This window comes from Haematobia irritans, chromosome 3 (genome assembly GCF_050003625.1).
Source record: "Haematobia irritans isolate KBUSLIRL chromosome 3, ASM5000362v1, whole genome shotgun sequence".
Classification (NCBI taxonomy): Eukaryota; Metazoa; Arthropoda; class Insecta; order Diptera; family Muscidae; genus Haematobia; species Haematobia irritans.
In genome coordinates, this window is record NC_134399.1 from 34,699,679 (window position 1) to 34,726,327 (window position 26,649).

General features: G+C 35.7%; 1 protein-coding gene across 2 annotated transcripts in view; it reads left to right on the forward strand.

The window, feature by feature from the left end:
• Nucleotides 1–26,649, forward strand: part of raskol (Ras GTPase-activating protein raskol) — a 679,447-nt gene that overhangs the window by 169,507 nt on the left and 483,291 nt on the right. The gene's annotated exons all lie outside the window — the stretch shown is intronic.

The window sequence follows — 26,649 nt, forward strand, 5'->3', positions numbered from 1 at the left end:
CCTCAGAAATGTCACCAGCATTACTGAGGAGGGATAATCCACCGCTGAAAAACTTTTTGGAGCTCGGTCGAAGCAGGAATCGAACCCACGACCTTGTGTATGCAAGGCGGGCATGCTAACCATTGCACCACGGTGGCGGATAGTTGGACGTTGGTGAGTAGACGATCTCAAACCTGTCACCATCTTTGTTCAAAATGGATATATTGGCGAAAATTATGGCCCGCAAACACTTTAATGGATTTATATTTTCGGTAAATAAATACTTCAAGCCTTTGGCAATCTCCATATGCTGTTGCATACAACATTTAACTATCATAGCTCGTTGCTAACTTGACATTTCTTTTTTCATTTGAACCATTTCAGCTTCCATTTCAAAATCCGATACATAAATTTCCTGCTTTCCGCAACTTAACTTATATATTATACTCTACCATTAAGTAACTTTTTATCTTCATCTTCTGTAGATAACTCTTCCATTTGTCATAATAGGTGGTATAATTTAATTCTCCTTCGACCTACACTTCATAATCACAAATGTGCATAAATTTATGATAAAAAAAAAATTGCAGAAATGAAACAAAAACCTGCAAGCTTAACTTCAAATAAAATGTGGTTGAGTTTAGATGATGTGGGTTTTTTTTTTCTGTTTTGCTTCAAAGGAAACAAGAAATATACTGTACGGAACGGAATAATTTAATAATGAACTTTGTACTATCCTAATAAGATTTCTTTTGGTGTTTTCTTTTACACATAAAAATAAATGTAAGGGTAGTTCACATGGTGAGAAATTGCATTATCAAAGTAAGCAGGCAAAGATCCTATGTCATAATTTAGATAATGAGGTTGATAAGACGGCAGAACCAATGCTAATATGGGTAATTGGTGTATGGTTGCTTATTAAAACTTGGAGTTGGAAAAATTGCGAAAGATTAGGCGCATGATTGTACAATAAATCGTATCATCAGACTTGCCTCCGACATACATATGTACTGAGCAGATATACATTTTTCGTTTTTGTTTTACAAAACATCGATTATTCGGAAAGTTGATTTTAGACATTGTATAGCCACCACTTTGGACATGATTTGGCTTTGTTTTCTGGTTAATGTTGGATTGAGAAAATTAGTTAGAGATGGACAAAATCTAAACTCAACGGTCTTCATTTCATTCCATCAATTATTATTCCTCTTGTATGGAGAGTTTCATTCTCTGAATTTTCTGATTGCCCTATGTGAATCTCCCTTGTGTTGACCATAGAACATAACCAACAAAATTGTTTTAGCACCCAAGATTGTCCCTTAGAAATTCAATTAAAAGTATTCCGTAGTACAATCAGATTTGTCTTCGACATATCTATTGAGCAGATATAAAAGACGACCTTGTCAAAATCTGCTCAGCAGATATTTCAGAGGCCCCTGTGCAAATTAGTCGAAAAACAAAACTATTTCAACTACCAATTTTCATTTTCAAACAGTCGATTATGTGGATTAAATTTAGACCCGTGTATTCCCACCGTATTGGATATGGGTCGACTTTCTTCTCTGTACAAGTTGACTTTTTGTGAGCCTCTGAAATTAACTCAGAGGTCTTCATTTTATAACATAATGTTTTAATTCTTTTATTCCTGCCGTCTTCTGAATTCTCGGACTGACCTATGTGAACCCCCTTTGTGTTGACCGTAAAACATAACCAACAAATTTTGTTAAAGCGCACAAAATTACCCATTAGAAATTCAATTAACAGGTTGACTGATAAGTCCCCGGTTTGACACATAGATGACATCGCTAGTATTAAATGCATATTATTTTTATATAGTACCAACCTTCAAATGATTCGTGTCAAAATGTGACGTCTGTAAGTCAATTAGTTTGTGAGATAGAGCGTCTTTGGTGAAGCAACTTTTGTTATTATGAAAAAAATGGAAAAAAAGAAATTTCGTGTTTTGATAAAATACTATTTTCTGAAGGGGAAAAATACGGCGGAAACAAAAACTTGGCTTGATAATGAGTTTCCGGACTCTGCCCCAGGGAAATCAACAATAATTGATTGGTATGTAAAATTCAAGCGTGGTGAAATGAGCACGGAGGACGGTGAACGCAGTGGACGCCCGAGAGAGGTGGCTACCGACGAAAACATCAAAAAAATCCATAAAATGATTTTGAATGACCGTAAAATGAAGTTGATCAAGATAGCAGAGGACTTAAAGATATCAAAGGAACGTGTTGGTCATATCATTCACCAATATTTGGATATGCGGAAGCTCTGTGCAAAATGGGTGCCGCGCGAGCTCACATTTTACCAAAAACTACAACGTGTTGATGATTCTGAGCGGTGTTTGCAGCTGTTAACTCGTAATACACCCGAGTTTTTCCTTCGATATGTGGCAATGGATGAAACATGGCTCCATCACTACTCTCCTGAGTCCAATCGACAGTCGGCTGAGTGGACAGCGATCGATGAACCATCTCCGTAGCGTGGAAAGACTCAAAAGTCCGCTGGCAAAGTAATGGCCTCTGCTCTCTGTTGGGATGCGCTTGGAATAATTTTTATTGATTATCTTGAGAAGGGAAAAACCATCAACAGTGACTATAATATGGCGTTATTGGAGCGTTTGAAGGTCGAAATCGCGGCAAAACGGCCCGATATGAAGATGAAAAAAGTGTTCTTTCACCAAGACAACGCACCGTGCCACAAGTAATTGAGAACGATGGCAAAAATTTATGAATTGGGCTTCGAATTGCTTCCCCAACCACCGTATTCTCCAGATCTGGCCCCCAGCGATTTTTTCTTGTTCTCAGACCTCAAAAGGATGCTCGCAGGGAAAAAATTTGGCTGCAATGAAGAGGTGATCGCCGAAACTGAGGCCTATTTTGAGGCAAACCCGAAGGAGTACTACCAAAATGGTATCAAAAAATTGGAAGGTCGTTATAATCGTTGTATCGCTCTTGAAGGGAACTATGTTGAATAATAAAAACGAATTTTGATAAAAAATGTGTTTTTCTTTGTTATACGGGGGATTTATCATCCAACCTGTTAAATGTGTTCCGAAAGATTAGTAGATTAATTGTACAACCAATCGTAACATATGATTTGTCTTCGACATCCCTACTGAGCAGATATTTAAGCCGCCATGGTGGAAAATCGTCGGAGACGATTGCTTCGGCGGTCATTTTCTCAACTTTGTATTGGCATTTTTTCGTTTCGATTTATGCCGACCAGGCGGGCTCTTTATGAATTCGCTTCCATTGCCATCTTCCGAATTCTAAGAATTCGGTATTCGCATCAACAAGTGTACAATTTCGACCATGGGCACGACGGCTTATGAAAACTTGGCGAAAGTTTAACTCGGCTGTCATCATTCCTGGTAACTATTGTAGGCTTCCTCCTTATTCGCCAATTTTTATCATCCCATTTCTAAGATAGCACCGAGTAAATCCCCCTTGTAACACCAAAAAATATCCTCATTGACTTCACGACAACTTGACTAACTAACGTAAAACTTTTTTGCCCTCAGGCTTCATTCGGCTCCAGAACAGCCCGGCTCTTTTAAAATTCGGTTCTACTTGAAAACCGCCATCTTCCGTATTCTAAGATTGAACTATGTGAACGCCCCTTGTATTCGCATCAATAAGGGTCTGCTTTTCCTCCGGGCACGTCGGCTTCCGAAAAATAGTCGAATACAGACGAGAGTTTACCTCGGCGGTATTTATTCCTGGTAACCATTTTAGGCTTCCTCCTTATTGGCCCACTTTTATCATCCCATTTGCAAATATTATACTGTGTGAACCCCCCTTGTAACACCAACAAATATCCTCATTGACTTCACGCTATCGTGAATGACTTTGCTGTTGCATTTTACACGTAACACTTTTACGCTTATTTGCCCTCAGGTAGATAGATAGCAGTCATCGTCGCCTTGTCTTTTTGCTCTTTTTTATCTTCTCGCTTTTACCAATGTGCCGTTGGCTTTTTACGATCTTTCGTTTTGTTTTTCTCCCGTGGTTTGCTGTTATCCCCCCTCTCCATCCACCCATTGATAGAAATTGCCATGAAGCTTCAGTTAACTCTTTAAATAGATGAACTTTTCCATGCCAGGGCTTCAAACAATTGCAGTAGCAAATGTTGGAGATTTGATAGACTGGGTTCCAAACTACGTGATGAGGAAGGAATGATGAATGAAAAAAGAAAATTTTATACAATTTAATTTCCTGTAACAAGAATTATTATGAGGAAATCTGCTGTATGGAAGCACTGGAAGATGGAAAGATAGAATTATAAAGGCAAAAGATAAAAGAAGTGTTATGCTAATAGAGGAAGTATATGTGGCATTATAATAGGATTTAAGCATTTGATTTGCAAACATTATATAATTACCCTCTGGGAGATCTAAAGAAGAATGAATTAAAAATGAATTGAAACTTCATTCAAAGTTGTAGTTTTCTTTTCTTAGTATCTAAGAAAAGCATCTTAGGAATATTGTATGACTCACTAAACCTCCCAATCCGAGAATGGATGGACACGAGATTGTCATCAAGAAGAACCTTTAATACCGCGATCAACGGTCACCTCTGAAATCCCTCCATTGTAGCAGCTTAAAGGTCTGAGATTTTCAACGAACAAGCATAATTGCTTCAACCAGCAGCTGATAAAAGACGCATAAAATGGGAAACTCGCGATCAACGGTCCTCGCTTGAATCCCTCAATTTGATCTGTTGACAAAAGTCTGAGATATTTAAAAAACTAGCATCAATGCTGAACGATATTGCTCAACCAACAGCAGAGAAAAGACGCACAAAATGGGAAGTTCAGGGTCAATAGTCATCGCTCGAATCCCTGCGATCTGCTGATAATGGAAAGATCTGAGATATTTAACGATAAAGCAGCAACACTAACAGGTTGGCTGATAAGTCCCCGGTCTGACACATAGATGGCGTCGCTAGTATTAAATGCATATTATTTTTATATAGTACCAACCTTCAAATGATTCGAGTCAAATTTTAACGTCTGTAAGTCAATTAGTTTGTGAGATCGAGCGTCTTTTGTGAATCAACTTTTGTTATTGTGAAAAAAAAACAAGTATATACAGCCGTAAGTTCGGCCAGGCCGAATCTTATGTACCCTCCACCGTGGATGGCGTAGAAACTTCTACGAAAGACTGTCATCCACAAATTTCAACTCACACGGATGAAATTTGCTCCTCCAAGAGGCTCCAAAACCAATTCTCGGGATCAGTTTATATGGGGGCTATAAATGATTATGGACTGACATGGACCACTTTTGGCATGGTTGTTAAATATCATATACTACCACCACGTACCAATTTTCAACCAGATCGGATGAATTTTGCTTCTCCAAAAGGCACCGGAGGTCAAATCTGGCGATCGGTTTATATGGGAGCTATATATAATTATGGACTGATAGGAACCAATCCCTGCATGGTTGTTGGATACCATATACTAACATCACGTACCAAATTTCAACCGAATGGGAAGAATTTTGCTCTTCCAAGATGCTCCGGAGGTCAAATCTGGAGATCAGTTTATATGGGGCATACATATAATTATGGACCGATTTCGACCAATTTTTGCATGGGTGTTTGAGGACATATATTAACACCACGTATCAAATTTCAACTGAATCAGATGAATTTTTGTCTTCCAAGAGGCTCCGGAGGTCAAATCTGGTGATCGGTTTATATGGGGGCTATATATAATTATGTACCGATATGGACCAATTTTTGCATGGTCATTAGAGACCATATACTAACATCATGTACCAAATTTCAGCCGGATCGGATAAAATTTGTTTCTCTTATAGGCTCTGCAAGCCAAATCGGGGGATCGGTTTATATGGGGGCTATATATAATTATGGACCGATGTGAACCAATTTTTGCATGGTTGTTAGAGACCATATACTAACACCATGTACCAAATTTCAGCCGGATCGGATAAAATTTGCTTCTCTTAGAGGCTCTACAAGCCAAATCTGGGGATTGGTTTATATGGGGGCTATATATAATTATGGACCGATGTGGACCAATTTTTGCATGGTTGTTAAAGACCATATACTAACACCATGTACCAAATTTCAGCCGGATCGGATGAAATTTGCTTCTCTTAGAGGCCTCGCAAGCCAAATTTGGGGGTCCGTTTATATGGGGGCTATACGTAAAAGTGGGCCAATATGGCCCATTTGCAATACCATCCGACCTACATCAATAACAACTACTTGTGCCAAGTTTCAAGTCGATAGCTTGTTTTGTTCGGAAGTTAGCGTGATTTCAACAGACGGATGGACGGATGGACGGACGGACATGCTCAGATCGACTCAGAATTTCACCACGACCCAGAATATATATACTTTATGGGGTCTTAGATCAATATTTCGATGTGTTACAAACGGAATGACAAAGTTAATATACCCCCCATCCTATGGTGGAGGGTATAAAAATGGAAAAAAAGTAATTTCGTGTTTTGATAAAATACTGTTTTCTGAAGGGAAAAAATACGGTGGAAGCAAAAACTTGGCTTGATAATGAGTTTCCGGACTCTGCCCCAGGGAAATCAACAATAATTGATTGGTATGCAAAATTCAAGCGTGGTGAAATGAGCACGGAGGACGGTAAACGCAGTGGACGCCCGAAAGAGGTGGTTACCGACGAAATCATCAAAAAAAATCCACAAAATGATTTTGAATGACCGTAAAATGAAGTTGATCGAGATAGCAGAGGCCTTAAAGATATCAAAGGAACGTGTTGGTCATATCATTCATCAATATTTGGATATGCGGAAGGTCTGTGCAAAATGGGTGCCGCGCGAGCTCACATTTGACCAAAAACAACAACGTGTTGATGATTCTGAGCGGTGTTTTCAGCTGTTAACCCGTAATACACCCGAGTTTTTCCGTCGATATGTGACAATGGATGAAACATGGCTCCATCACTAGACTCCTGAGTCCAATCGACAGTCGGCTGAGTGGGCAGCGACTGGTGAACCGTCTCCGAAGCGTGGAAAGACTCAAAAGTCCGCTGGCAAAGTAATGCCTCTGTTTTTTGGGATGCGCATGGAATAGTTTTTATCGATTACCTTGAGAAGGGAAAAACCATCAACAGTGATTATTATATGGCGTTATTGGAGCGTTTGAAGGTCGAAATCGCGGCAAAACGGCCCCATATGAAGAAGAAAAAAGTGTTGTCGAAGGAGTACTACCAAAATGGTATCAAAAAATTAGAAGGCCGTTATAATCGTTGTATCGCTCTTGAAGGGAACTATGTTGAATAATAAAAACGAATTTTGACAAAAAAAAAATGTGTTTCTTTTTGTTAGACCGGGGACTTATCAGCCAACCTGTTATTTCTCATCCATCAAAAGAGAAAATACACATAAAATGGGAAGCTCGCGATCTACGGTCCGCGCTGGAATCCCTCCGTGGGATCTGTTGATGCTGGAAAAGTTTGAGATATTTAACAAGAAAGCATTAATGCGGAATACTGTTGCTCTACCAGCAGCAGAAAAAAGACGCCAAAAATGGGAAGCTCGCGATCAACGGTAATCGCTGGACTGAATGGTCTAGGTTAGGTTAGGTGGCAGCCCGATGTATCAAGCTCACTTAGACTATTCAGTCCATAGTGATATCACATTGGTGAACTTCTCTCTTATCACTGAGTGCTGCCCGATTCCATACTAAGCTCAATGACAAGGGACTTCCTTTTTATAGCCGAGTCCGAACGGAGTTCCACATTGCAGTGAAACCACTTAGAGAAGCTTTGAAACCCTCAGAAATGTCACCAGCATTACTGAGGTGGTATAATCCACCGCTGAATAACTTTTTGTTGTTCGGTCGAAGCCGGAATCGAATCCACGACCTTGTGTATGCAAGGCGGGCAGGTTAACCATTGCACCACGGTGGCTCCCTGAATTGTCTAAGTGAGCCTGAAACTTAAACCTATCGCTGGAGTCCCTCCCTAGGATTTGCTAATAAGCGATACTGAACACTATTGCTTAACCAGCAGCAGAGAGAAGACGCTTAATCCCTCCTTGGGATCTGCTGATAACGGAAAGGTCTGAGATATTTAACGAACAAGCATTAATGGCTCCACCAGAAGTAAAGAAATGACGCACAAAAGGGAAGCTCGCGTTCAACGGTCCTCGCTGGAATCCCTCCTTGGGATCTGCTGATAGCGGAAAAGTCTGAGATATTTAACGAACAATCAGCAATGTTGAACACTATTGCCCAATCACCAGCTGAGAAAAACCCCTATAAAAGGGGAAGCTCGCAAAATATTACAGAATATATTGCAAATGAGATGGGATACAGATAACAAAGGAAGTTGGACTTGCCAAATTATTCCGAACATAAGGAGCTGGATAAGTAGAACTCATGTTGAGGGGAAATTCTATTTATAAAGGGTGATACGGTCAAAATTTGGTCAATATAAACTTGACGTATTTCTTTCAATTTTGCATTTAAAATACCTGAACACCCCTCATTTTGAAGGTGTGTGTGTGTGGAATGTTGCTCCTATTTTGGTTTTGGAATTCACTCTTCAGTTGTCAAAATGCCGTCCAAGCAAAAAGAGCAGCATATCAAAATTTTGCTCGCGCATCGCGAAAATCCGAGCTACTCGCACGCAAAGCAGGCAAAATCGCTAAAAGTTGCCAAATCAACCGTTACAAATGTAATTAAAGTGTTTGGGGAACGTTTGTCGACAGCCAGGAAGTCTGGATCGGGGGGAAATCGAAAACCGGAAGCCGCTGAGACGACAAAGAGAGTTGCCGGTAGTTTCAGGCGAAACCCTAACCTCTCCGAGATGCCGCAAATAAGCTGGGTGTATCGTCTACAACCGTGCATCGAGCCAAAAAACGAGCCGGACTATCGACTTACAAGAAGGTCGTGACTCGAAATCACGACGGCCAAAGCGCGATCCCGGAGGCTGTACACGACGATGCTGACGAAGTTTGACTGCGTGGTAATGGACGACGAAACCTACGTCAAAGCCGACTACAAGCAGCTTCCGGGACAGGAGTTTTATACGGCAAAAGGAAGGGGAAAGGTAGCAGATATTTTCAAGCACATACAACTGTCAAAGTTCGCAAAGAAATATCTGGTTTGGCAAGCCATCTGTACCTGTGGCTTGCAAAGCAGCATTTTCATAGCTTCCGGGACTGTCAACCAAGAAATTTACGTGAAGAGTGTTTGAATAAACGTCTGCTGCCTTTCCTGAAGAAACACGGTTGTTCCGTACTGTTTTGGCCGGATTTGGCATCTTGCCATTACGGTAAAAAGGCCATGGAGTGGTACGCCGCCAACAACGTGCAGGTGGTTCCCAAGGACAAGAACCCTCCCAACACGCCAGAGCTCCGTCCAATTGAGAAATACTGGGCTATTGTCAAGCGGAACCTAAAGAAGACCAAAAAAACTGCTAAGGACGAGCAGCAGTTCAAGGCAAACTGGCTTTCTGCGGCGAAGAAGGTGGCTGTTCAAAATCTGATGGCAGGTGTCAAGCGTGAGGCCCGGCAATTCGGATTTGGAAAAGCGAAAGCCTAACTGAATATTTTTCCTGAATTTTATACTAATTGAACTTGAAAAAGAAATTTAATTTGATTTTTTAAATAAACGATTTCACCGATTTACACGCGTTTTCCCTTGACCAAATTTTGACCGTATCACCCTTTACTAGGTGCTTAATTGCCATGGGAATTTTGGTACATATCCCAATAAAAACAAGATACGAGAGACAGACATATGTGACCTCTACAATATCGAGGAGGATGTCGTGAAACCAAGGTACTGAGGAGAATTGGTGCAATAATTTTATTGCCTTGGTGTCAGTGCTATGTTAGCTTTTTGCATTGAAATTTTCGCTCGTACTTTATTAAAATAGTTCAATATAAAGCAGATACATTAACTCAATTGATGCGCAGTTTCTTGTTACTCTAGAAACAAGAATAACAACCCAGAATATATATACTTTATGGGGTCTTAGAGCAATATTTCGATGTGTTACAAACGGAATGACACAGTTAATATACCCCCATCCTATGGTGGAGGGTATAAAAATGTAATTTCTTAAATAATGAATGGCGAACACCTAATCTATTACCAGTTTATATGAAGGAGAGTGAACAAAGATGATTCTTACGGATGCACAAAATGAACTTCATCCCCAAGGAATACTAAAGCAGTTTCGAAATGATGATTCGTGGTTAGAACCACGAGATGATAGTGCACAATCAATACGTAAAAAAGGGGAAAATAAATCACCTGTGATACCTCATGCGATGCCTCGTCCTTTGCATTTATTCGGCACTCAACTTTAAACATTCGGTCATGATTCCTACGGCCTTTCTGACTGTTATTCCTTCTCCTTAAGTAGTTCTCAATACTCTTTGTCGGAAGTAGGTTGCTTTAAAGAAATCCCCAATTTGTTTCCAAGCTGGGCCACGTTTCGAATCATCTCTTCAGCTGCTATAGCGGGGGCTCATGCAGTTTTTTAGGTATAAATATGGCGTAAGCCTTGGCGAACACCTAATCAATTAGGAGTTTATATGAAGGAGAGTGGACAAAGATGATTCTTATGGATGCAAAAAATGAACTTCACCCCCAAGGAATACTAAAGTAGTTTCGGAATGATGATTCCTGGTTAAAACCACGAGATGATAGTACACAATCAGTACGTAAAAAAAGGAAAAAATAATTTCCTGTGATACCTCATGCGATGCCTCGTCCTTTGCATTTATTCGGCACTCAACTTTAAACATTCGGTCATGATTCCTACGGCCTTTCTGACTGTTATTCCTTCTCCTTAAGTAGTTCTCAATTTGTTCGCAAGACTCTTTGTCGGAAGTAGGTTGCTTTAAAGAAATCCCCAATTTGTTTCCAAGTTAGGCCCCGTTTCGAATCATCTCTTCCGCCGCTATAGCGGGGGCTCATGCAGTTTTTTTAGGTATAAATATGGCGTAAGCCTTGGGTATGGAGCTTCTAATGCGTCTTCCAGACTATAAGTTTATCTGGACGTCAGTGTTCGTGTCGCATATATTCCAAATGTTTGCTACACTAAAAGGTTGGCTGATAAGTCCCCGGTCTAACAAAGAATAGTCATCATAGTTCCCTTCAAGAGCGATACAACGATTATAACGACCTTCCAACTTTTTGATACCATTTTGGTAGTACTCCTTCGGTTTTCCCTCAAAATAGGCCTCAGTTTCGGCGATCACCTCTTCATTGCAGCCAAATTTTTTCCTTGCGAGCATTCTTTTGAGTTATGAGAACAATAAATAGTACCTGAGGGGCAGATCTGGAGAATACGGTGGGTGGGGAAGCAATTCGAAGCCCAATTCATGAATTTTTGCCATCGTTCTCAATGACTTGTGGCACGGTGCATTGTTTTGGTGGAACAACACTTTTTTCTTCTTCATACGAGTATGTTTTGCCGCGATTTCGACCTTCAAACGCTCCAATAACGCCATATAATAGTCACTGTTGATGGTTTTTCCCTTCTCAAGATAATCGATAAAAATTATTCCATGCGCATCCCAAAAAACAGAGGCCATTACTTTGCTAGCGGACTTTTGAGTCTTTCCACGCTTCTTCCACTCAGCCGACTGTCGATTGGACTCAGGAGTGTAGTGATGGAGCCATGTTTCATCCATTGTCCCATATCGACGGAAAAACTCGGGTGAAGTACGAGTTAACAGCTGCAAACACCGCTCAGAATCATCAACACGTTGTTGTTTTTGGTCAAATGTGAGCTCGCGCGGCACCCATTTTGCACAGAGCTTCCGCATATCCAAATATTGATGAATGATATGACCAACACGTTCCTTTGATATCTTTAAGGCCTCTGATATCTCGATCAACTTCATTTTGCGGTAATTTTGTTGATTTTTTTGATGCTTTCGTCGGTAACCACCTCTTTCGGGCGTCCACTGCGTTCACCGTCCTCCGTGCTCATTTCATCGCGCTTGAATTTTGCATATCAATCAATTATTGGTGATTTCCCTGGGGAAGAGTCCGGAAACTCATTATCAAGCCAAGTTTTTGCTTCCATCGTATATTTTCCCTTCAGAAAACAGTATTTTATCAAAACACGAAATTCCCGTTTTTCCATTTTTTTCACAATAACAAACGTTGCTTCACAAAAGACGCTCTATCTCACAAACTAATTGACTTACAGACGTCAAATTTTGACACGAATCATTTGAAGGTTGGCACTATATAAAAATAATATGCATTTAATACTAGCGACGCCATCTATGTGTTAGACCGGGGACTTATCAGCCTACCTGTTATAAGTTATCGAAGACATAATCGATAGTGCTGCTTGTTTATGGGATCGATAACATATTTATCGATTATTTAGTCATCGCCGACAATTCGTATCGATTGGCCACATTGTAAGATTCTTTTCAAACACAGATATTCCGTCCGGAATAACTTATAGTCTGGACGGCGCATAAATTATTTTGATAAGATTGATTTGAGTCCATATGTTGTGTGATCTGGAATGCTTCTTTATATTTATCATTTTATAATATATGTTTAAATAAATAAACTAATATATCTTGTGTTTTCTTTTCTCTTATTTTTAGGTAAGTTATCGTGATAGGCATGTTTGAGAGTAAGTACTCTTCATAAATCATATGATAATTTAAATTTTGTTAGTGAATCTAAGAAACTTTTCTTGATTTTTGTGTGTTTTCTAAAAGCAAAATATGTCGGAAATAATATTAAATTTTAGAATCAGTTTAGATTTGTTCGAATTAGCTCATTCCCGGCGAAGCGCTATCTTGAGATAATTGAAACTTGGGATTGCTTTTTAGTTCCAACCTTACTCTCTAAAATGCGTCAGGCGCAAAAGGATAACGGATAGAAATGAGGAACGTTCTTTTTCAATCCACTCTTGATGGGCTCGTGCCGCCGAGTGTGATGGTGCTGAGGCCTGTTAGAATATCCATGGTCTTCGGCCGAAATGTTTGTCTGCCAAGGCCTTCAATACTGTCTTTAAGGTATTTTTCCTATAATATTCAATATTTACTCTGAATACATGGTCGATGAAGACGAGCGGGGAAGCGACTATTGGTCGTTGCAACAGCCCACACGACACTTCAGTTCTGGTGCCCAATCGAAGGTGTAAATTTTCAGTTGGCTTCTTTGGCAAATAAACCCAACCATTTTGTTTGTTTACAAACTGCTCAGTTTGGAATTGCTTCTCATCGGAGAAACCCAAATTCCGTAACTTTCCAATGTCGTGCAAGCAACTCATTGATTCTTTTCAGACTAACTCTTTTTAGTGCAGTGGCGAGCTCTTGCACTTTGTAGAACTCGAATGTCTTCACCACAAGCTCATTTTTCATCCGTTCCCACGATGTGTTCAGGTCACGAACAACACTGCGTAGTGGATTTCGTTTAGATCTGCGCTATACTTTTCGGATCGTTTCTGGCGATGGCACCGATTTTGTTCGCATACTGTTTGGATGCAATGCAACACTTCCCCTTTTCGGCAAATAAGTAATTCCCAACAGTGAGGCATGATGCACACAGTCTTAGAGAATAAAACGTATATCGTAAAAAAATGTTTTATCCTCAGACAATATCCTTGGACTCTGTGTTCCTTAACTCGAAAACTGTCATAGACTGTCGCAAATCTCTCAACGAGATGGCTTAAAGTTAAAATGGCAGCGCGATTAAGATTCAGGCTTACTTAGACTATTCAGTCCATTGTGATAGTTGCGAGAGAAGGCTTAGTACAATATGGATAGCGAACTACAAAGCGGATGAGTTAGCATATTCCAGGGGAACTAGAATCTGTTAGTATGCCTCTGGCTACTTGTAACCTCATGCTGTGTGAGAAGCCTGGTATGATGGTGAGCGTGCATATTGCAATGCTTGCAATAACACCCAGCAAATATGGCCCGCACATAATGTTAGTGTTTTCTGGATGTCAGATATCACTGCTGAGAGTTTGCAAGATTGAGTGACCATGATGCGGAGGAGAAGGAATAAATTAAGCTCCTATTTTATAAGTGTCCTCTATTTTGTTTGGGGCGTAAGCGAATTTTAGTGACATAAAGGGTGATACGGTCAAAATTTGGTCAAGGGAAAACGCGTGTAAATCGGTGAAATCGTTTATTTAAAAAATCAAATTAAATTTCTTTTTCAAGTTCAATTAGTATAAAATTCAGGAAAAATATTCAGTTAGGCTTTCGCTTTTCCAAATCCGAAGTGCCGGGCCTCACGCTTGACACCTGCCATCAAATTTCGTACAGCCACCTTGTCCACCTTCTTCGCCGCAGAAAGCCAGTTTGCCTTGAACTGCTGCTCGTCCTTAGCAGTTTTTTTGGTCTTCTTTAGGTTCCGCTTGACAATAGCCCAGTATTTCTCAATTGGGCGGAGCTCTGGCGTGTTGGGAGGGTTCTTGTCCTTGGGAACCACCTGCACGTTGTTGGCGGCGTACCACTCCATGGCCTTTTTACCGTAATGGCAAGATGCCAAATCCGGCCAAAACAGTACGGAACAACCGTGTTTCGTCAGGAAAGGCAGCAGACGTTTATTCAAAACTCTTTCACGTAAATTTCTTGGTTGACAGTCCCGGAAGCTATGAAAATGCTGCTTTTCAAGCCACAGGTACAGATGGCTTGCCAAACCAGATATTTCTTTGCGAACTTTGACAGTTTTATGTGCTTGAAAATATCAGCTACCTTTCCCCTTCCATTTGCCGTATAAAACTCCTGTCCCGGAAGCTGCTTGTAGTCGGCTTTGACGTAGGTTTCGTCGTCCATTACCACGCAGTCAAACTTCGTCAGCATCGTCGTGTACAGCCTCCGGGATCGCGCTTTGGCCGTCGTATTTTGTTTATCATCGCGATTTGGAGTCACTACCTTCTTGTAATTCCATAGTCGGGCTCGTTTTTTGGCTCGATGCACGGTTGTAGACGATACACCCAGCTTATTTGCGGCATCTCGGAGAGAGAGGTTAGGGTTTCGCTTGAAACTACCGGCAACTCTCTTTGTCGTCTCAGCGGCTTCCGGTTTTCGATTTCCCCCCGATCCAGACTTCCTGGCTGTCGACAAACATTCCCCAAACACTTTAATTACATTTGTAACGGTTGATTTGGCAACTTTTAGCGATTTTGCCAGCTTTGCGTGCGAGTAGATTTTCGCGATGCGCGAGCAAAAATTTGATACGCTGCTCTTTTTGCTTGGACGGCATTTTGACAGCTGAAGAGTGAATTCCAAAATCAAAATAGGAGCAACATTCTACACACACACCTTCAAAATGAGGGGTGTTCAGGTTTTTTAAATGCAAAATTGGAAGAAATACGTCAAGTTTCTATTGACCAAATTTTGACCGTATCACCCTTTATAGCTTTAGATTACTAGTGGACCTGGAAAATGTCAACATAAGCAAGACTGCTAATGTTTTTGAAAGAGTTGTGCTGAGTCCTTCTAAGTTCTTCTCTCAGATTCATCTTTTAAGCGTCCCCACAATTAAATGGAAACGTTCACGAAAAAACAAAACAGAATGTTCACGGTTTTTTTCAGGAGCGTTCACGATTTCATGAAAGGCTTTCGCTTTTCTTTGGCCAAGAAAAGTCTTAAGTATTCGATAGACTTTCCTACTCCGTTGGATGGAAACTATGGTTCGAGTCACGGTAGTGATTTTTTTTTATAAATTTGTGACCATTACATTTCCAAATCATGAACGCTGGGTGTTCTATTTACAATGCATGGTGTTATTTCATCGTTGTTAGATTGGTTAGGTTAGGTATAGTCCATTGTGATAACACAGTGGCGAACTTCTCTCTTATCACAGAGTGCTGCCCGTTTCCATGTTAAGCTCAATTACAAGGGACCTCCTTTTTATAGCCGAGTCCGAACGGCGTTCCACATTGCAGTGAAACCACTTAGAGAAGCTTTGAATCACTCAGAAATGTCACCAGCATTATTGAGGTGGGATCATGGCAACTCTTTCAAAAACATTAGCAGTCTTGCTTATGTTGACATTTTCCAGGTCCACTAGTAATCTAAAGCTATATGTCACTAAAATTCGCTTACGTCCCAAACAAAATACAGGACACTCATAAAATAGGAGCTTGCAAACTCTCAGCAGTGATATCTGACGTCCAGAAAACACTAACATTGTGTGCGGGCCATATTTGCTTGGTATTATTGCAAGCAATGCAATATGCACCGCTGAAAAACTTTTTGTGCGTTTGGTCGAAACTGGGTTCGAACCCATGACCCTGTGTATGCAAGGCGGGCATGCTGACCATTGCACAACGGTGGCTCCATTGTCAGATTGACACCGTCTGTTCCCCGTTTGACATCACATGTGTGTCGTTTCACTTTCATGAACGGATCGTTTCGAAACATACACGCTGTTCATGATTTTTATACCCTCCACCATAGGATGGGGGTATATTAACTTTGTCATTCCGTTTGTAACACATCGAAATATTGCTCTAAGACCCCATAAAGTATATATATTCTGGGTCGTGGTGAAATTCTGAGTCGATCTAAGCATGTCCGTCCGTCCGTCCGTCCGTCCGTCTGTCCGTCTGTCCGGCTGTCCGTCCGTCTGTGGAAATCACGCTAACTTCCGAACGAAACAAGCTATCGACTTGAAACTTGGCACAAGTAGTTGTTATTGATGTAGGCCGGATGGTATTGAAAATCGGCCATATCGGACCATGTTTACGTATAGCCCCCATATAAACCGATCCCCAAATTTGGCTTGGGGAGCCTCCCGGAGCAGCAAAATTCATCCGATCCGGTTGAAATTTGGTACCTGATGTTAGTATACGGCCTCTAACAACCATGCAAAAATTGGTCCATATCGGTCCATATTTATATATAGCTCCCATATAAACCGATCCCCAGATTTGACCTCCGGAGCCTCTTAGAGGAGCAAAATTCATCCGATCCGGTTGAAATTTGGTACGTGGTGTTAGTATATGGTCTCTAACAATAATGCAAGAATTGGTCCATATCGGTCCATAATTATATATAGCCCCCATATAAATCGATCCCCAGATTTGTCCTCCGGAGCCTCTTGGAGGAGCTAAATTCATCCGATCCGGTTGAAATTTGAAACATGGTGTTAGAATGTGGTATCTAACAAACACGCAAGAATTGGTCCATATCGGTCCATAATTATATATAGCCCCAATATAAACCGTTCCCCAGATTTGGTCTCCGGAGCCTCTTGGAGGAGCAAAATTCATCCGATTCGGTTAAAATTTGCAACGTGGTGTTAGTATAAGGCCGCTTATAACCATACCATAATTGGTCCATATCGGTCTATAGTTATATATAGCCGATCCCCAATCACACAAAGTTGGTCCATATCGGTTCATAATCATGGTTGCCACTCGAGCCAAAAATAATCTACCAAAATTTTATTTTTATAGAAAACATTGTCAAAATGTTATTTCTATAGAAAAATTTGTCAAAAATTTATTTCTATGGAAAATTTTGTCAAAATTTTATTTCTATAAAAAATTTTTTCAAAATTTTATTTCTATAGAAAATTTTGTCAAAATTTTATTTCTATAGAAAATTTTGTCAAAATTTTATTTCTGTAGAAAATTTTTTCCAAATTTTATTTCTATAGAAAATTTTGTCAAAATTTTATTTCTATAGAAAATGTCTAATTATACAATTATTTTTCGAGCTTTATGGACAGATATAGATTAAGGAACATGGTTAATAGAGCCATTGAAAAGAAAACGCCAGATACCAATCTATACACGCCTGGACTGTACATGTTTCGGTTCGGGCGAATGAACCTTTCCACAGCCTTTAGTATAGATCTGGCTGGGAGAGATAACTCAATTTTGGGCCCTTTATGCTAACTCCTTATGGAGAAAACATTTGGGAAATTTCCTCTTACAAAATTGAATCATCTTTTCTCCCACTGTACATCATCTTTTCATATAACTTACAAGTCCCTTAATCTTATTTTTATTTCGTTTTGTTACAAAGTAATGCAACAACACGAAATTTATTTTTAGAAAGCTAATTTGTTAGAATTCACCTAAGTGGTGAACAGTCGAACAATGCTTATTGTTTCTACAGTCAACTACAACATATGACAATTAACAGAAACTGGTTTCCAGGATACAACAACAATTCTAACGCGTACATTAGTCGTGTTTTTCCTAGTTTTACGACGTTGTAGTTGTAGTTGACTGTAGAAACAATAAGCATTGTTCGACTGTTCACCACTTAGGTGAATTCTAACAAATTAGCTTTCTAAAAATAAATTTCGTGTTGTTGCATTACTTTGTAACAAAACGAAATAAAAATAAGATTAAGGGACTTGTAAGTTATATGAAAAGATGATGTACAGTGGGAGAAAAGATGATTCAATTTTGTAAGAGGAAATTTCCCAAATGTTTTCTCCATAAGGAGTTAGCATAAAGGGCCCAAAATTGAGTTATCTCTCCCAGCCAGATCTATACTAAAGGCTGTGGAAAGGTTCATTCGCCCGAACCGAAACATGTACAGTCCAGGCGTGTATAGATTGGTATCTGGCGTTTTCTTTTCAATGGCTCTATTAACCATGTTCCTTAATCTATATCTGTCCATAAAGCTCGAAAAATAATTGTATAATTAGATATAATGCATTTGGACGTCAATTGCCTGTTTCGGTATCAGGCTAACATGTAATATACTATAGAAAATGTTGTCAACATTTTTTGTCAAAATTTTATTTCTATAGAAACTTTAAACTTAATTATATACGTATTTAATCGGCCTTTTTTAGTTTAATATATACCACGTATGGACTATGTGGTATATATTACGGTGTTAGAAAGTTTTACCTTGCCATCGGCAAGTGTTACCCATAAGCGTAGGAAGGCCTCTGGGGAGGGGGCTTAGACCCCCCAGAAAAATTTTAGCCCCCCAGAATTTGAAAACCTATTTACGATTTTACATTTTTATAAAAATTAAACAAGTATATACTCGTACAACGCACAAAGTTCCACTAAAGACTTTCATGCACAATCGAATTACTTGGGTTGTGGTAGAAGTTTGATATTTATGAAATAAAGCTGTGGTTGAACTTATGATTTAGTTGAATAAAAAATAGTAATTGATATTAGAACTATTCTTTCATAAATTAATATCTTAATAATGCTGCAAAAAAGCGTCGCCAACTCCCAATTTTTTGCTGGGAAAAGTGTGGAACTACCCTACGGGAAATGGATCAACCACAGAACTGGTACAGGACTAGTCCCTGGTGTGTATGGACCAGTCCCAGTTCTGACCAAAACGTATGGAAGGGACCGTCCACCTTTACATGGGTTTGTCATTGACGGAGTAAACTTACATTTTAGGACGCGTCTTGGACTCACCCCAAAGGACATGTCTTGGAACAATTTAGCAGGAGCAACCCATAAACAGGTCCTCAGGAACGAGTCTCGGACAAACTCTTAGAAATCTCTTTCAATTTGGGCTCCTAATCGAACCCGAAATGAAAAAAAAAATTGAAATATATCGAAAAAAGGTTATTCTGATAATTTTATTTCACTAAATTTTATTTCACAATTTGCACCAATTTCTCGTAGGGTACTTTTAGTTGCTTTATTATAAATTGATTCTCGAGTTATTTTGATGTCTATTTTTTATTAAATTTTATGAAATAAAACATTAGTTGAACCTATAAGTTCAGTCTATAAAGTTTTAGCTAGGGGGGCTATAGCCCCCTCTAGGAAAATTGTCTAGCTACGCTAATGGTGTTACCGCAACCCAAGTAATTCGATTGTGGATGACAGTCTTCAGTAGAAGTTTCTACGCAATCCATGGTGGAGGGTACATAAGCTTCGGCCTGGCCGAACTTACGGCCGTATATACTTGTTTTTTATAAATTCGTGACCATTACATTTCCAAATCATGAACGCTGGGTGTTCTATTTACAATGTATGGTGTTATTTCATCGTTGTTAGATTGGTTAGGTATAGTGGCACATATTTTGGGTGTAATATGTTTCCTGTCCTTGTTTCCATGCTCAAGATCAAGTTCCTAATCACCTCTTCATCGATATGGTTAACAAATCCTCTCTAAACAGCAGTTCAAAACTTATGTAGTTTCCAGTTTCTGCAGAAATATATGAAAGGTTCATTATGGGTGAGTACCGACCGTCACGTTTAATGCACCATCGAGTAGTTCATAGTTATTTTGGCTTGGAGTCTTCCATTGAAATAAGTCTATTCTCAAGTTTTTTTTTTTAATTCGTTAATAATTTTATGAACATTCCTGAGAATTTAAACTTCTTCGCACATATAATCATTTTTGATATCATCGAATCTGCTACCTAGCTGAAGCGAATGAAGTATTTTGAGTTTGCAACAGTTGCTAGTTTTCTACATTTACGACGTTTACAACTTGCGATAGTTGCAAAACTAAAAAGCGGACCATCTCGGATCATAATACAATTCTCTTTGTTAACTTCCGTCAGTGTTGCCAGGTAATTTTTGATTCTTCCCCCCAAATCTTAAGAAAAAACCCCTAAATTGTTCTAGACTTTTTGCAAAAACCCCCCAAAAAAATTTAAGAATGTTAATAAGTCAAAAAGGTGTCCCAAAAATTAAATTTAACACAAATATATATACTGAAAATTTTTTTTTCTGAAGAACAAAATTTCTTTTGAAGTAAATAAAAATCACTAGATAACATCATTATACCACTTTTCACAAATTCGGGTTTATTTGTCTAAAATTTCGTTCCTGAGGAAAGTAATTTTTCTATGGGTATAATAATACAAAATGTATATCAATATAAAGAGCAGACAAAACAATATAATTCAATGTATAAATCTTTCAAATCAAATTAATTAAAACAATAGCTTATAAAGTACAATTAATAGAAATAAAAAATAAACAAAAATTAAAGTTCAGTAAATATATACATTATTCGGCAAAATTGTAGGCGTGAAATTATGAGACCAATAATTTAATTTTACTATACCATTTCTTAATTTGTTTTTAATTGTATCAAATATTAAAAATGCCCCTTCAACAGATGCGTTTAAAACAGAATGTCATTGCATACTTGCTTGTATTTAAGAACATGGGTTGATTCCCTCATTTTTTTCTCAAAATTCATGCCAGAATTGTTCCAAATTTTGTTTAGAATTGCTCCACTTTATAAGGTCTAAAATAATTTTTTACCCCAAAAATCCCCCAAAATAAATGTTACCCCTAAAAATCCCACTAAACGTGTAAAAACCCCCTAAATTTGGGGGGGGGGAAACCCCCAACCTGGCAACACTGTCTTCCGTGTTTATAATTTGCTCTAATGACTTCAGAATTTAGTTAAAAATGTCATTTAGACATCAATAGATTCTCTTAATGCTGTATTACATCTACTGCTTTCTACAATAAACAAAATTTTCTGCCATTTTTCAGTCATCGCATCTCGGAGTTTGACAATTCCTGTGACAATACACCCTCTACCATTATAATAAAGTTCACCTTGTTTTCATCTTTTGTCTTTCCAATTTCCCTAAATGTACTCTTCATTCAGATATTTCATAAACTTTTTAAGAATTTAGCGTCTAGTGAATTTTTATTCCTCCTAGATGATATACTTTTGACATTCCTCTCGCTCTCATCTATTACCAATCAAAAGAAATTTTTCTGTAAATTTATCTTCATAAGAAAAAATAAAAATAAAAAAATAATAGGACTGAGTTTAAAATACGAAAGAACAAAATTGGGGTAATTTTTGTTGCAGTACTTTGAGAGTTGTGCCACCCATCATGTCAGTTTGTCATGTGCTGCTTCTGCCGTAGTCTGTTTCAAGGAAACACTACGTATTTCTTCCCAAAGTGATACTACTCCATACACTATAAATTGTCTTCATTAGTGTCACCAACAACAATTGAATTGAAGCTTGTCAACAATGAGAGAGTATTGTAATCAAACTGACAACGCCAACGTCGTATGCTCACTGAAGACATCCCAGAAGGAAGCAAGACAGACAGACAGATAGACCGTTGCATGGCATTGGTGATTTGACTATGATGATGATGAACTTTGATGATGATGATGATTCCATAACAATCAAGCCTAATGGAATTTTGGAATGAATGTCATAGGGAAAATATTGTATGTATGACATCTACGATGACATTCCGTATGTAGGAAGTCCACGATCTTTTGGGTTTCCATTTCTCTTTGTGTTCAATGACAAACACACACACACAAATTTTGAAATAGAAATGTCACCTTATGAGATCAAAATATTATTTATTGGCTTTTATATTTTTATTAGATGCTAACAAAAGAGTTCTTTATAAATGGTTTCGGGTTTGTTTTCTCAAATTGTTAAAATTTGATTTTGTAAAATTAGAAGAAGGTGCTAGAATACGTGTCTCTCCTTTCATATGGGGATTTATAATTTTCGGGTAATTTTAGTATAGATTATTGTAATTTTTAAGAAATTAGAACCAGTCGTCGTAATGCAAATCGGAACAACTCTTTAACATGGGTGACAGAAGTTGTTTAGTGAGGCATATGGAAGTGATTGCCAGAAGAGATGGAATTATCTACAATGAAAAATACTTCTAGTATTTTGGCAGGTTTATGGTTTCTTCATAATATGGTGGGGGCAGCGATTACAATTACCACAGTTGGTAGAATTTGGTAGGTATATTGATATCTTGGTAGATTTAGAAATTTTAATCAAATTTCATATAGAAATAAAATTCTGACCAACTTTCCTATAGTAATAAAATTTTGAGAGAATTTTCTAAAGAAATAAAAATTCTATAGAAATTTTTAGAAAATATTCTATAGAAATAAATTTTTCTATAGAAATTAAAGTTTGATCAAATTTTCCATAGAAATAAAATTTTGAAAAAATTTTCTATAGAGATAGATTTTTGACCAAAATTTCTATAGAAATAAAATTTTGACTAAATTATCTATATAAATAAAATTTTGACCAAATTTTCTATAGAAATAAAATTACGGCAAAATTTTCTATAAACATAAAATTTTTACCAAATTTTCTATAGTAATAAAATTTTGAGAAAATTTTCTATAGTAATAAAATTTTGAGAAAATTTTATATAGAAATAAATAAATTTATATATATTATCAATATAAATAAAATTTTGACCAGATTTGCTATAGAAATAATATTTTGACAAAATTTTATACAAACATAAAATTTTTACCAAAATTTCTATAGAAATAAAATTTTGATAAATTTTTCTATAAACATAAAATTTTTACTAAATTTTCTATAAAAATAATGTGTTTACCAAATTTTCTATAGCAATAAAATTTTTACCAAATTGTCTAAGGAAGTAAAATGTTGACCACATTTTCTATAGAAATAAAATTTTGACATAATTTTCTATAAACATAAAATTTTTACCAAAATTTCTATAGAAATAAAATTTTGATAAAATTTTCTATAAACATAAAATTTTTACCAAATTTTCTATTGTAATAAAATTTTGAGAAAATTTTATATAGAAATAAATAAATTTATATATATTATCAATATAAATAAAATTTTGACCAGATTTGCTATAGAAATAATATTTTGACAAAATTTTCTACAAACATAAAATTTTTACCAAAATTCCTATAGAAATGAAATTTTTATAAATTTTTCTATAAACATAAAATTTTTACCAAATTTTCTATAAACATAAAATTTTTACCAAATTTTCTATAAACATAAAATTTTTACCAAACTTTTTATAGAAATCAAATCTTCACCAAATTTTTATTTATTTATTTATTTATTAAAGAATTTAAAACCATAATAAATTATGATATTAAATGAGATAGGTACTAACAACAAAGGTTTTCGACCTAACCAAATTTTCTATAAAAGTAATAGTTTGCGAAAATTGTCTAAGAAATACAATTTTGACTAAATTATCTATATAAAATAAAATGTTGACCAAATTTTCTATAGAAATAAAATTTTGATAAAATTTTCTATAAACATAACATTTTTACTAAATTTTCTATAGCAATAAAATTTTGAGAAAATTTTCTATAGAAACAAAATTTTGACCAAATTGTCTAAGGAAGTAAAATGTTGACCACATAGAAATAAAATTTTGAAAAAATTTTCTATAGAAATAAATGTTTGACCAAAATTTCTATAGAAACAAAATGTTGACTAAATTATCTATATAAATAAAATTTTGACAAAATTTGCTATAGAAATAATATTTTGACAAAATTTTCTATAAACATAAAATTTTTACCAAATTTTCTATAAACATAAAATTTTTACTAAATTTTCTATAAACATAATGTGTTTACCAAAGTTTATATACCTATAGCAATAAAATTTTTACCAAATTGTCTAAGGAAGTAAAATGTTGACCACATTTTCTATAGAAATAAAATTTTGACACAATTTTCTATAAACATAAAATTTTTACCAAAATTTCTATAGAAATAAAATTTTGGTAAAATTTTCTATAAACATAAAATTTTCACCAAATTTTCTATAGTAATAAAATTTTGAGAAAATTTTATATAGAAATAAATAAATTTATATATATTATCAATATAAATAAAATTTTGACCAGATTTGCTATAGAAATAATATTTTGACAAAATTTTCTACAAACATAAAATTTTTACCAAAATTTCTATAGAAATAAAATTTTTATAAATTTTTCTATAAACATAAAATTTTTACCAAATTTTCTATAAACATAAAATTTTTACTAAATTTTCTATAAAAATAAAATTTTTACCAAACTTTTTATAGAAATCAAATCTTCACCAAATTTTTATTTATTTATTTATTTATTAAAGAATTTAAAACCATAATAAATTATGATATTAAATGAGATAGGTACTAACAACAAAGGTTTTCGACCTAACCAAATTTTCTATAAAAGTAATAGTTTGCGACAATTGTCTAAGAAATACAATTTTGACTTAATTATCTATATAAAATAAAATGTTGACCAAATTTTCTATAGCAATAAAATTTTGAGAAAATTTTCTATAGAAATAAAATTTTGACCAAATTGTCTAAGGAAGTAAAATATTGACCACATTTTCTATAGAAATAAAATTTTGAAAAAAATTTCTATAGAAATAAATGTTTGACCAAAATTTCTATAGAAACAAAATGTTGACTAAATTATCTATATAAATAAAATTTTGACCAAATTTGCTATAGAAATAATATTTTGACAAAATTTTCTATAAACATAAAATTTTTACCAAAATTTCTATAGAAATAAAATGTTTACCAAATTTTCTATAAACATAAAATTTTTATTAAATTTTCTATAAACATAAAATTTTTACCAAATTTTCTATAACAATAAAATGTTGACCAAATTTTCTAAAGACATAAATTTTTGACCAAATATTCTAAAGACATAAAATTTAGTCCAAATTGTCTAAGGAAGTAAAATGTTGACCAACTTTCCTATAGAAATAAAATTTTGAGAGAATTTTCTAAAGAAATAAAAATTCTATAGAAATAACATTTTTTGTAAATATTCTATAGAAATAAAATTTTCTATAAAAATAAAATTTTGACCAAATTTTCAGTAGAAATAAAATTTTGACCAAATTTTCCATAGAAATAAAATTTTGAAAAAATTGTCTATAGAGATAAATGTTTGACCAAAATTTCTATAGAAATAAAATTTTGATAAAATTATCTATATAAATAAAATTTTGACCAAATTTTCTATAGAAATAAAATTTTGATAAAATTTTCTATAAACATAAAATTTTTACCAAATTTTCTTTAGTAATAAAATTTTGAGAAAATTTTATATAGAAATAAATAAATTTATATAAATTATCAATATAAATAAAATTTTGACCAAATTTGCTATAGAAATAATATTTTGACAAAATTTTCTACAAACATAAAATTTTTACCAAAATTTCTATAGAAATAAAATTTTGATAAATTTTTCTATAAACATAAAATTTTTACCAAATTTTCCATAAACATAAAATTCTTACTAAATTTTCTATAAACATAAAATTTTTACTAAATTTTCTATAAACATAAAATTTTTACCAAATTTTCTTTAGCAATAAAATTTTGACCAAAATGTCTAAGGAAGTAAAATGTTGACCGCATTTTCTATAGAAATAAAATTTTAACAAATTTTTTTCGGAGGTTTTTCGGAGGGTTCAAGTGTGGTTTTTGTTGGGTTTGATAAACTGCCTGAATTTATTCTGATAATTGGTTGATAGTTTTGCTGCAAGTAGAGGATGCTGATGAGGAATGTGGTAATTCCGAAACGTGCGTCCATCCAACCATCTTGCAGTCTATAGGGCTTTGCCCAAATAAATTTGACAAACATTCTTTTCCTCTGTTGGTTAAGCTACTCTTGTAGTTTAGTCAATGTATGGTTTTAAGCTGCAATAAAAAACAACAACAATGCTTAAAGAACAAAACCAACAATAACAAAACAAAACAAATGGAAAAATTTTCTATAAACATAAATTTTTTACCAAAAAGTAAAATTTTGAGAAAATTTTCTTACAAATACAATTTTGAAAAGATTATCTATACAAATAAAATTTTCCATAGCAATAAAAGTTTGAGAAATATTTCTATAGATATAAAATGTTTAAAAAATTTTCTAAAGAAATACAATTTTGCGAAAATTTTTCATGCAAT